At 45.5% G+C, this 13308-nt stretch overlaps 1 pseudogene; it reads left to right on the top strand.

Annotated features, from left to right (window-relative positions):
- Positions 1 to 11209: 11209 nt before the first annotated feature.
- On the top strand, positions 11210 to 11327 carry LOC126268443 (5S ribosomal RNA; annotated as a pseudogene).
- Positions 11328 to 13308: the final 1981 nt, after the last annotated feature.

The raw sequence follows: 13308 nt of genomic DNA, 5'->3' as shown, positions 1-13308 counted from the left end.
GTCGGAGATAACTTTCAAAACTACTACTGTTCTAACCATGGATGGATGCCTTGGGAAAACAGCCTCACACAGTAAATCTTAAACGGTTGTCCTAAGTGGAATTTTTAGAGGAACTTCCTTATACAGGGTGTTTCAAAAATGACCGGTAGATTTGAAACGGCAATAAAAACTAAACGAGCAGCGATAGAAATACACCGTTTGTTGCAATATGCTTGGAACAATAGTACATTTTCAGGCAGACAAACTTTCGAAATTACAATAGTTACAATTGTCAACAACAGATGGCGCTGCGGTCTGGGAAACTCTATAGTACGATATTTTCCACATATCCACCATGCGTGGCAATAATATGGCGTAGTCTCTGAATGAAATTACCCGAAACCTTTGACAACGTGTCTGGCGGAATGGCTTCACATGCAGATGAGATGTACTGCTTCAGCTGTTCAATTGTTTCTGGATTCTGGCGGTACACCTGGTCTTTCAAGTGTCCCCACAGAAAGAAGTGACAGGGGTTCATGTCTGGCGAATAGGGAGGCCAATCCACGCCGCCTCCTATATGTTTCGGATAGCCCAAAGCAATCACACGATCATCGAAATATTCATTCAGGAAATTAAAGACGTCGCCCGTGCGATGTGGCCGGGCACCATCTTGCATAAACCACGAGGTGTTCGCAGTGTCGTCTAAGGCAGTTTGTACCGCCACAAATTCACGAAGAATGTCCAGACAGCGTGATGCAGTAATCGTTTCGGATCTGAAAAATGGGCCAATGATTCCTTTGGAAGAAATGGCGGCCCAGACCAGTACTTTTTGAGGATGCAGCGATGATGGGACTGCAACATGGGGCTTTTCTTTTCCCCATATGCGCCAGTTCCGAGCATTGACGAAGCCGTCCAGGTAAAAATAAGCTTCGTCAGTAAACCAAATGCTGCTCACATGCATATCGCCGTCATCAATCCTGTGCACTATATCGTTAGCGAATGTCTCTCGTGCAGCAATGGTAGCGGCGCTGAGGGGTTGCCGCATTTGAATTTTGTATGGATAGAGGTGTAAACTCTGGCGCATGAGACGATACGTGGACGTTGGCGTCATTTGGAACGCAGCTGCAACACGGCGAACGGAAACCCGAGGCCGCTGTTGGATCACCTGCTGCACTAGCTGCGCGTTGCCCTCTGTGGTTGCCGTATGCGGTCGCCCTACCTTTCCAGCACGTTCATCCGTCACGTTCCCAGTCCGTTGAAATTTTTCAAACAGATCCTTTATTGTATCGCTTTTCGGTCCTTTGGTTACATTAAACCTCCGTTGAAAACTTCGTCTTGCTGCAACAACACTGTGTTCTAGGCGGTGGAATTCCAACACCAGAAAAATCCTCTGTTCTAAGGAATAAACAATGTTGTCCACAGCACACTTGCACGTTGTGAACAGCACACGCTTACAGCAGAAAGACGACGTACCGAATGGCGCACCCACAGACTGCGTTGTCTTCTATATCTTTCACATCACTTGCAGCGCCATCTGTTGTTGAAAATTGTAACTACTGTAATTTCGAAAGTTTGTCCGCCTGAAAATGTACTGTCGTCCCAAACATATTGCAACAAACGGTGTATTTCTATCGCTGCTCGTTTAGTTTTTATTGCCGTTTCAAATATACCGGTCATTTTTGAAACACCCTCTCAACAAAATAAGTTAATAAATAATACTGTTTACATGTTTATGGTACTTACCATGTGTATTTGCTTCTTCCGCTTCCGTTTTGTCCCAACCTCACCAACAAGTTCCATGGTTATTGCTTACCACGACACGATCGTCGTACTTCCGTTTTTGTTGTCTGGGTACCTAATATCATAAAAAACATAATAACACTTCCCGAATTAAGAGATACGTGTCCACGCACTCTACTATGTACATCATAAGTGCATACTGGTCGGGAGCGAACGACAGAGTCCTGCGTTAAAAGGTGCTCCTGTGGCCACTCATACACACTATGTGATTAAAATATCCGGACACCTGGCTAAAAATGACTTACAAGTTCGTGGCGTTCTTCATCGCTAATAATGGAATTCAGTATGGTATTGGCCAACCCTTACCTTGATGACAGTTTCCACTCTCGCAGACACATTCAATCAGGTGTTGGAAGGTTTATTGGGGAATGGAAGCCCATTCTTCATGGAATGCTGCACTGAGGAGATATGTCGATGTCGGTTGGTGAGGCCTGATACGAAGTCGGTGTTCCGAAACATCCCAAATGTGTTCTACAGGATTCAGGTCAGGACTCTGTGCAGGACAATCCATTACATGGACGCTATTGTCGTGTAATCACTCAGCCACATGCCGTGCATTATGAACAGGTGCTCGATCGTGCTGAAAGATGCAATCGCTGTCCCTGAATTGCTCTTCAACAATGGGAACCAAGAAGGTGCATAAAACATCAGTGTTGGCCTGTGCCGTGATAGTGCCACGCAAAACAACAAAGTATGCAAGCAACCTCAATGAAAAACACGATCACACCAGAACACCACTGCCTCCGAATTTTACTGTCTGCACTACACACGCTGGCAGATGACCTTCACCGGGCAATCGCCATAGCCACACCCTACCATCGGATCACTACATTGTGTACCGTGATTCGTCACTCCACACAACTTTTTTTCACTGTTCAATCGTCCAATGTTTACGCTCCTTAAACCAAGCTAGGCGTCGTTTGGCATTTACCGGCGTGATGTGTCGCTTATGAGCAGCCGCTCGACCATGAAATCCAAATTTTCTCACCTCGCGCCTAACTGTCATAGTACTTGCAGTGGATCGTGATGCAGTTTAGAATTCCTGTGTGATGGTCTGGATACATGTCTACCTATTATACATTACGACTCTCTTCAACTGTCGGCGGTCTCTGTCAGTCAACAGGCGAGGTCTGCCTGTGCTTTTTTGTGCTGTACGTGTCCCTTCACGTTTCCACTTCACTCTCACATCGGAAACTGTGGACCTTGGTATGTTTAGGGGTGTGGAAATCTCGAATGCAGCCGTATGACACAAGTGCGACCCAATCACCTGACCATGTTCGAAGTCCGTGAGTTTCGCGGAGCGCCCCATTCTGCTCTCTCACGACGTCTAATGACTACTGAGTTCGCTGATGTGGAGTACCTGACAGTAGGTGGCACCACAGTGCACCTAATATGGAAAACGTATGTTTTTGGGGTGTCCGGATACTGATCACAGTGTAGGTTGGAATTCCAGCTTCTTCGGTATAAAATTAAACCTGGGAGTACTCCAGGGAAGCGTTATAAGACCAATACTGTTCGCTACATCCCAAACAGTCCAACAACGGGCCACTTTCACATCCGAATGTATCACGGATCTGGATTTTGCACTATTCCTAGCAGCTGGCCAAGTGGAGACTAATAGCTACGCCCCTTTCAATCATTGTCAGTTGCTGACAACGCTGTCTGATGCGCGTGTGAGTCATACCCGCGTCTTTCACAGTGCTCACACGGCCTCTGTCACTGTGCACGCCCCTTATATATCCTACAGGGCCTGTTGGCAACACGAAACACAAACATCACTAATAAACTCTGGTAGCCGTTCAAACTGTCATAGAACTGCAAGTCTCATTATTTATAGTTTCGCCAATGCTGTATACGTGCACGAAGTCTCATTGTTTCCTGGGTGTGTCACTTCGTTTGTCAGTCTGTGCATATACACTCCTGGAAATTGAAATAAGAACACCGTGAATTCATTGTCCCAGGAAGGGGAAACTTTATTGACACATTCCTGGGGTCAGATACATCACATGATCACACTAACAGAACCACAGGCACATAGACACAGGCAACAGAGCATGCACAATGTCGGCACTAGTACAGTATATCCACCTTTCGCAGCAATGCAGGCTGCTATTCTCCCATGGAGACGATCGTAGAGATGCTGGATGTAGTCCTGTGGAACGGCTTGCCATGCCATTTCCACCTGGCGCCTCAGTTGGACCAGCGTTCGTGCTGGACGTGCAGACCGCGTGAGACGACGCTTCATCCAGTCCCAAACATGCTCAATGGGGGACAGATCCGGAGATCTTGCTGGCCAGAGTAGTTGACTTACACCTTCTAGAGAACGTTGGGTGGCAGGGGATACATGCGGACGTGCATTGTCCTGTTGGAACAGCAAGTTCCCTTGCCGATGTAGGAATGGTAGAACGATGGGTTCGATGACGGTTTGGATGTACCGTGCACTATTCAGTTCCCCTCGACGATCACCAGAGGTGTACGGCCAGTGTAGGAGATCGCTCCCCACACCATGATGCTGGGTGTTGGCCCTGTGTGCCTCGGTCGTATGCAGTCCTGATTGTGGCGCTCACCTGCACGGCGCCAAACACGCATACGACCATCATTGGCACCAAGGCAGAAGCGACTCTCATCGCTGAAGACGACACGTCTCCATTCGTCCCTCCATTCACGCCTGTCGCGACACCATTGGAGGCGGGCTGCACGATGATGGGGCGTGAGCGGAAGACGGCCTAACGATGTGCGGGACCGTAGCCCAGCTTCATGGAGACGGTTGCGAATGGTCCTCGCCGATACCCCAGGAGCAACAGTGTCCCTAATTTGCTGGGAAGTGGCGGTGCGGTCCCCTACGGCACTGCGTAGGATCCTACGGTCTTGTCGTGCATCCGTGCGTCGCTGCGGTCCGGTCCCAGGTCGACGGGCACGTGCACCTTCCGCCGACCACTGGCGACAACATCGATGTACTGTGGATACCTCACGCCCCACGTGTTGAGCAATTCGGCGGTACGTCCACCCGGCCTCCCGCATGCCCACTATACGCCCTCGCTCAAAGTCCGTCAACTGCACATACGGTTCACGTCCCCGCTGTCGCGGCATGCTACCAGTGTTAAAGACTGCGATGGAGCTCCGTATGCCACGGCAAACTGGCTCACACTGACGGCGGCGGTGCACAAATGCTGCGCAGCTAGCGCCATTCGACGGCCAACACCGCGGTTCCTGGTGTGTCCGCTGTGCCGTGCGTGTGATCATTGCTTGTACAGCCCTCTCGCAGTGTCCGGAGCAAGTATGGTGGGTCTGACACACCGGTGTCATTGTGTTCTTTTTTCCATTTCCAGGAGTGTAATAAATACGTAAAAGTGTGGTTCGTCCGTGCGTGCCACTAGAACTCCATTATCCATCCTGGACCGCCTTGGGGTTATATGGTATGATAGTACTCCGCCCGCTATCTGTGAGAAAGATTTCATTTCGGATCTGCGGGAGTTCGAAGATATGGGTGTCAAAGGAGGACATCGTTCGAATGGATATCTTATGGGAAATCAGCGAAGCAGCCGGGAATCGAGTGCCAAAGCCACCGAGACTGGCCAGAATGGTTCTTCGAATTGCTTAAGATAGTAAACAGTGTATTAAGTGGAATTTTTAGCGTTTTAAGTGACATTAACGTTAGCAGAACGCTGAGACGTAAAACAGGGGGTAATGTTGGGGGTGGTAAACTGGAAAGGAGTAAACACAAGGTATAACGATTTAATGAAACAGAAGAGGAGCTAAAAATCACTTTCACCTTCACAAAGGAGCAAAGTGAACAGACTGAGACAAAACTTAACAGATGAACGAGATAAAATTAAGGAAGACAAAGAAACTATTGAAGAACAAAGACTACGAAATAAACAAAGTAGAATAAAAAATTGATGTTACTCATTACCGTCGCATTTATTAATTATATTAATAAATAATAATGTTTATTAATAAAGACTATGATAAAGGCTAACATCCGTTTCTGAGTGGATTAAAAATGGTAACTACATCTCGTAAAGCATTTATGCATTACGCTGATGAATACTGAAACTATGTAGGGCTACAGTGAGTGAAGTTCATGAAAGACAACGAGCTCAGGAATATGAACGAGACATTAGTGTACGGAAAGTGCAAAGCACAAGAACCAGAGATTACGGTTTCGCAGATGAAACATTTCATTGTGATTTCTCTATAGAGTACCGCAATCACAAACGTGTTATCATGGTAAAATGTACCAAACATGTCTGTTGTCCGGCACTAAATTGATAAGGGTATTACTGATAACTTAAGAGGATTTGAGAGCACTTAAGTGTATTGTTGACCATTTCAGGGTATATTTGAGGTTAAAATACTAACATTTTTGCGATTATTTTTGAATGTTTTCGAGTCATTTGGAATGTTCCCAGACAGCAAATGAAAATACGGACCAACTGAAGTGCTTCTGATTCGGCTATCAAGTGAATAAATTTGTAGGTGTACAGGAAACGAAGAGAAATACACAGTACACCTCTGACAGAAACGGTGTCTAACCGTCCGGATGTGAAATCGAACTTAGCTTTGCTGAACGACAATCAAACAGTTTAAAACAGAGATGGTAAAATATTCTATATTAAAACTGAGTGAAAGTCCAAATCCGCAATAGCTGTTTATCGTGTTTTCACTGTATGACGACAGGTTTCATGTCCTAGAGGTATATCCTTAGGTCATATCTGCATACAGAATCAATCTACATAAGTAAAAGCACTAGTAGCCAACATAACCTGACGAACAAAGTAGACAGTAAAGCGATGTACTCACAAAAATAATATTTCATATGCCACGGATTCCAAGGTACAGGTGCTCGTAAGAACATGTCAGTTTGGTTCCTGTCGCTAGATGTCGTGATCTTCAAATCGCGACGGCGCGTGCTTGGCTTCACAGTATTCAGGATTGCGGCTAGCGCTTTAATATGTAGTTCCATCTGACGCATGCCAGAACATGAATCCTGTCGCCACACAGTGAAAACACAATGCACAGCTATTGAAGATTTGGACCTTCACTCAATTTTAATACAGATATTTTACCATCTATGATTTTAAATTGTTTGATTGCCCTTCACATTATGTACCCGTTTTTTAGCTGTGGTTGCCCGACGTATAAGGTTGTTTGTAAGCTTTGTTGACGTGACAGATACACAGATCTGTCATCCCATGCTGCTTAATCCCAGAGATCATAAAACGTAGTGGCTGGCGATTGTTGACGTCCCTCGGCAACCGATACCAGTTGTTTTTAATGGAGAACGTGTCTGCCACGCCAACAGTCGAACTCCATCTGTGTCGACATAGGCTGGACAGCAAGGGCGACATGTTGTCTTGCATTCTTTTCGTTGTGCCCAGTCGAAACTACAACCGTCCGGCCACAGCTGCCTGTTCTTTGATTACTCGGTGGGACAGCACATTAGACTAGAACACATGTAATATTAGCTCACTTTATTGCATTAATGAATAAAATATTTACTTAACTTTCGCAATCTTCCTTGCCACAGGAGTACTGGATGATTTAAAGCTATCATGGAATAGCACAGCATCATTTCATGCACTAATCAACAAATAGTTATCTTGTAGTCCAATGTTCAACCTTGACAAAAGTTCATGTCCACCTGAAACTTCATGAACACTGTTCTATTTGCTGCTGTTGTCTACTGAAACTGAGGTCTTTATCTGGACAGAGCTGAAGCTAGCTCGACGCCATATGGACCTCAGTGTGAGGGCGCTGTCATGCTGAGAGGGGAGGTGCGGTCTTTATGAGCGCCTCCCATACGTCATTGCGGATTGCACCGAGCCCTCGTTAACGTCTGTGGCATCGATTAGCGCTGCCAGCTTTGGTGTGGCATTGCAACCTCTGTACTATACGACCGTCTTGTTGAAAGATAATGTACACAGACCTTGAACATAGTGCTCAGTCCCTGGCACATGCTGGTAGAAGTTTCTCCTTCTTACACGAGGCACAACACAATCTTCTCACAGACAACCAGCATTAAAATGGGTTTTATAAATGAGAAACCAGTTGCGTAATTTTTCCTTATATACAGAATGTAAATGGTGTTGCTGTTACCTACTTTGTGCGGCTGCACCTAAACAATAATGAAATACACTCCTGGAAATGGAAAAAAGAACACATTCACACCGGTGTGTCAGACCCACCATACTTGCTCCGGACACTGCGAGAGGGCTGTACAAGCAATGACCACACGCACGGCACAGCGGACACACCAGGAACCGCGGTGTTGCCGTCGAATGGCGCTAGCTGTGCAGCATTTGTGCACCGCCGCCGTCAGTGTCAGCCAGTTTGCCGTGGCATACGGAGCTCCACCGCAGTCTTTAACACTGGTAGCATGCCGCGACAGCGTGGACGTGAACCGTATGTGCAGTTGACGGACTTTGAGCGAGGGCGTATAGTGGGCATGCGGGAGGCAGGGTGGACGTACCGCCGAATTGCTCAACACGTGGGGCGTGAGGTCTCCACAGTACATCGATGTTGTCGCCAGTGGTCGGCGGAAGGTGCACGTGCCCGTCGACCTGGGACCGGAACACAGCGACGCACGGATGCACGCCAAGACCGTAGGATCCTACGCAGTGCCGTAGGGGACCGCACCGCCACTTCCCAGCAAATTAGGGACACTGTTGCTCCTGGGGTATCGGCGAGGACCATTCGCAACCGTCTCCATGAAGCTGGGCTACGGTCTCGCACACCGCTCGCACACCGTTAGGCCGTCTTCCGCTCACGCCCCAACATTGTGCAGCCCGCCTCCAGTGGTGTCGCGACAGGCGTGAATGGAGGGACGAATGGAGACGTGTCGTCTTCAGCGATGAGAGTCGCTTCTGCCTTGGTGCCAATGATGGTCGTATGCGTGTTTGGCGCCGTGCAGGTGAGCGCCACAATCAGGACTGCATACGACCGAGGCACACAGGGCCAACACCCGGCATCACGGTGTGGGGAGCGATCTCCTACACTGGCCGTACACCTCTGGTGATCGTCGAGGGGACACTGAATAGTGCACGGTACATCCAAACCGTCATCGAACCCATCGTTCTACCATTCCTACATCGGCAAGGGAACTTGCTGTTCCAACAGGACAATGCACGTCCGCATGTCTCCCGTGCCACCCAACGTGCTCTAGAAGGTGTGAGTCAACTACCCTGGCCAGCAAGATCTCCGGATCTGTCCCCCATTGAGCATGTTTGGGACTGGATGAAGCGTCGTCTCACGCGGTCTGCACGTCCAGCACGAACGCTGGTCCAACTGAGGCGCCAGGTGGAAATGGCATGGCAAGCCGTTCCACAGGACTACATCCAGCATCTCTACGATCGTCTCCATGGGAGAATAGCAGCCTGCATTGCTGCGAAAGGTGGATATACACTGTACTAGTGCCGACATTGTGCATGCTCTGTTGCCTGTGTCTATGTGCCTGTGGTTCTGTCAGTGTGATCATGTGATGTATCTGACCCCAGGAATGTGTCAATAAAGTTTCCCCTTCCTGGGACAATGATTTCACTGTGTTCTTATTTCAATTTCCAGGAGTGTAATAGTCTTTTCATATCCAAACATGTAGTACTCTTCATGCCAATTTGCTGTTCGTTGTGTGATATCTTCATGATGTTGCAATTTTAATGACCAGTAGTGAATATTGATGACCTGGTCGGTATCGTGGGAAACCTCTGTGATGATCTAGGCAATTTCAGAAAGTCTGCAGAAGACCGACATATAGTGCAGGGACTGGCAGTTGGCTTTCAACGAACTGCCATAAACAGTTGGAAAACATTATTACTATTTGGTTATATCTTCGATGTAAAACACTGGAAAATGTTACTGCCGTAATAAAATGAGTTGTGGGATAATCACTGGCAGTAAGCTAAGAAAGTGTGACTCACCGACTAAGGAAGTTGATTCCGTTCGACAGATTCTTGAGTATTGCTCACCAGTCTGCGATCCTTGCCAGGTGATATTAATAAAGGAGTTAGAGATGATCCAAAGGAGAGTCGCACGCTTTGTAAGTATTACACTACTTCGGAAGTGCTCGTTAATCTCCAGAGGTTGACAGACGCTACAACAGAGGAATTTTGTACCGCGGAGAGCTTTTGTGCAGTGCAGTGCAGTGAGAACTCCTTTCGGTGAATAACCACAGAATTGCATAAAGCATTACTGAATGGAAAGCAATTTATGCCTACCTACATACTTTTTTTTCTCGAAAAGACTTGCAATCACACAAAGGAGAAAAATCAGATGAACATACTTGTTTAAGAGACTGCAGAGACTTTTAGTTTTGTAATTTAGTGTGTCCTCATCATGAACATCTAAATTTATAAGGGTCTCCCTATGATCACATACTACCTTCATTTTGTTATTAGTATTATTTGAATTTGCTCAACTCCGGCCCACGTGAAACAACTGTTTTATGACATCATAGTCATTTCCTTTTCTTGGCTTCCCATACTTCTTGATTCCTACTATCTGCTGTTTTCTTCCTTTTAACTACCTCACTTATCTCTCCTTTTGTATTTCCATCCTGAAACCGTTTTCTATATCTTTGTCTCTGCTATTCCCAATTGCTTTAGGTTTTTGTTGACTTCTATAAACCAGGAAATTGATTTAACCATTCTTTTTAAGTGGCCATAAAAAGTAATTCTCCGATTTCTCATTGTATCTGCTAAATTCTCAGTTTTTTTTCATACGCCTCCTTCCTGCTTATCAATTCCCAAATCCAATTTTCATACTTTGGACCCAATTTATTTTCGAAATATTCACCTTTTTTCATCTCCAAAGCATTTAACTGTTTGACTGTCTAAGGCATAAAGACACTCAGCTTTAATCACCGCGTTGTAGTACCTCAATTTTGTACTAAAAAACAAAGATTGTTTGTTAACATGCTTCTGGCTATCTTTATGTAAGCAGTTTTGTCCAGAGCATTTAGCTGTATTATGTCTTCCATGTATCTAAAGTCAGAAACCGTCTTTATTTTTTCGTGCTTTGATTCCATATGTTTTGGTGTACCTTTACAGTTATTTGTGTATACGAGTTCTTTTCAACCGAAATTTATAATCTCGATTTTTCTGCGACTTCTTGGAGAACGTTGATCTGTTTCGTCCCATCTCGTTGGTACTCTGGTAAGATTGCTAAATCATCGGCAAAGGCTAAGCAGTCAGTCTCAATGCTCTCTGTCTTTCAAAACTTCGCTTTGCTTATTCCTTTTGTTCTTTTTTCATCCTCTTACTAGTTTCTCCAAAACTCAGTTCAATAATAATGGAGACAGTCCATCCCTCTGCCTCACGCCTATTTTAATTTCGAAAGATTTTGATATTTCGTTGAAAATTAAACTTTGAAAATTGCGCTATACAAAGTTTGCTTAATGGTTGCGATTATTTTATTACCAGTCCAAAATTCTTCTAGCGACGGCCTTGCCTCAGTGGGTTCACCGGTTCCCGTCGGATCACCGAAGTTAAGCGCTGTCGGGCGTGGCCGGCACTTGGATGGGTGACCATCCGGGCCGCCATGCGCTGTTGCCATTTTTCGGGGTGCACTCGGTCTCGTGATGCCAATTGAGGAGATACTCGACCGAATGGTAGTGGCTCCGGTCGAAGAAAACCATCATAACGACTGGGAAAGCGGTGTGCTGACCACACGCCCCTCCTATCCGCATCCTCATCTGAGGATGACACGGCGGTCGGATGGTCCCGATGGGCCACTTGTGGCCTGAAGACGGAGTGAAAAATTCTTCTAGGACACTGAATAGTGTATCTCAATAGACATAATCACAGGCTTTTTAAAAATCGGTAATGGGCAGATAAAGACTGGCAGCTTAGGTTTAACACCCGTTTGACAAATGATCTTCCTCTCGTAAATACTCCTTCGTGTTCTCATTGTTTCTCCATTCGACTTTCCATTCTGCTTTACAAAGAGGTTACATGCACATCCGAGTCAATATTTATATTAAAAGCTTTAACAGCTATCTCTGTTAGCTGCTCGAATTCATTAGAACAATCGTCCTATCCACAAAAAGAACCAGTTCTGTGTGTTACGTGTAAAGTCATTTACATGATCACAAAAATAGTGAATACAAAGTTGTTGTTTATGTACATTCGTAGGGTATGCGTCTAAAAGAAGGAAGAAAGATTGTATTTAACGTCCTGTCGACGTCGCGGTCATTAGAGACGGAGCACAAGCTCGGATTATGTCAAGGATTGAGAAAGAAATCGACCGAGCCCTTTCAAAGGAACCATCCCGGCATTTGCCATGAGCGATTTAAGGAAAGCACTGAAAACGTGTCTACATCTACATGACTATTTTCTACCATTCCACTCTCAAACAACGCGTGAGAAAAACGAACTATTAAATCCTTCCATGCGAACTCTCATTTCTCTTATTTTATAAACATTGTCATTTTTCAACCTGTATGTGGTCGTCAACGGAATGTTTTCCATTCTTAGGAGAATGTTCGTGAAGCGAATTTCGATAAAAATGTCTCGTCTCAACGAAAAACGCCTATACATTAATGATTGCCACCCAAAAGCGCTTGTAATATCCGTGATACTCTCTCCCCTATTTCGAAATACTTAGAAATGAGCTACTCTTGTTTGAACTGTTTCGATGTCCTTCGTCAGTCCTATCTGTATGTGCACCTCTGGGAAGCTAACGAGAAATAAGTAAACGACTGATCCATAAACAAGAAAATTTATGTTTGTTGCTATCAATATTCCTTTAACCGTGACAGCTCTTCCTCAGTCCACAAGATTGGTGCTGTGTTAAGATGTTTTATCTATTGTGAGGCATATCACTGTTCACAAATGTTTAATTAGTTATGCGTTTTTCCTCTGGAAGCCATTAGAGTTTTATGTATTTCTGGTATTTTCGTTTCATGTGCGCCCACCATCTCTTCCTGGATGAAGCGTCTACAAGGTGCATATCCGATCATACTGAGGGTCCAGTTGCTGACACATGAGTTACATACTTCTCTGGTGCGATTCCTTGCTCCATCGACGAACCAACTGTCATCTGCATAGCCGTTCGCCACAACTGTAAAGCAACAAAACTATCTACGTAAAACATTTATATCAACGTTATTCTATGAGAACGACGGGTACAAATGCTCGTCATAACTGTAAAGCAAGAAACCTATCTAAATAAAACCTTTGTATCGACGTTATTCCACAACAGCTACAAGTATAAATGCTCGTCACAATTCTAAGGCAAGCGACTTATCTGCGTTAAACGTTTGTATCGACAGAACCCGAAAATAGCTACGAAGAAGCGAATAAGGCTAAGAACAAAATTTTTTCACAAAGAAGTACTGTTCAGTGGACCACGACAAAATGAACTGTTTTGCAAAAATCAAACTTTGTGAAAACCATACTGCTAATTGTCATGAAGTACAAGCCTGTGTGATTTAAAATTGTTGTTTGTGTTTGTAAGCCCTGCCCTGGTTTTCGCCGGACCGTGCCTGAATGGGGGGGGGGGGGGAGGGGGGGGGGCATTTAATGAACTTCGATC

The sequence above is a fragment of the Schistocerca gregaria genome, chromosome 4 (genome assembly GCF_023897955.1).
Source record: "Schistocerca gregaria isolate iqSchGreg1 chromosome 4, iqSchGreg1.2, whole genome shotgun sequence".
Taxonomy (NCBI): domain Eukaryota; kingdom Metazoa; phylum Arthropoda; class Insecta; order Orthoptera; family Acrididae; genus Schistocerca; species Schistocerca gregaria.
The sequence above is the reverse complement of the archived record's forward strand: the minus strand, read 5'-3'. Positions and strand labels throughout refer to the sequence as shown.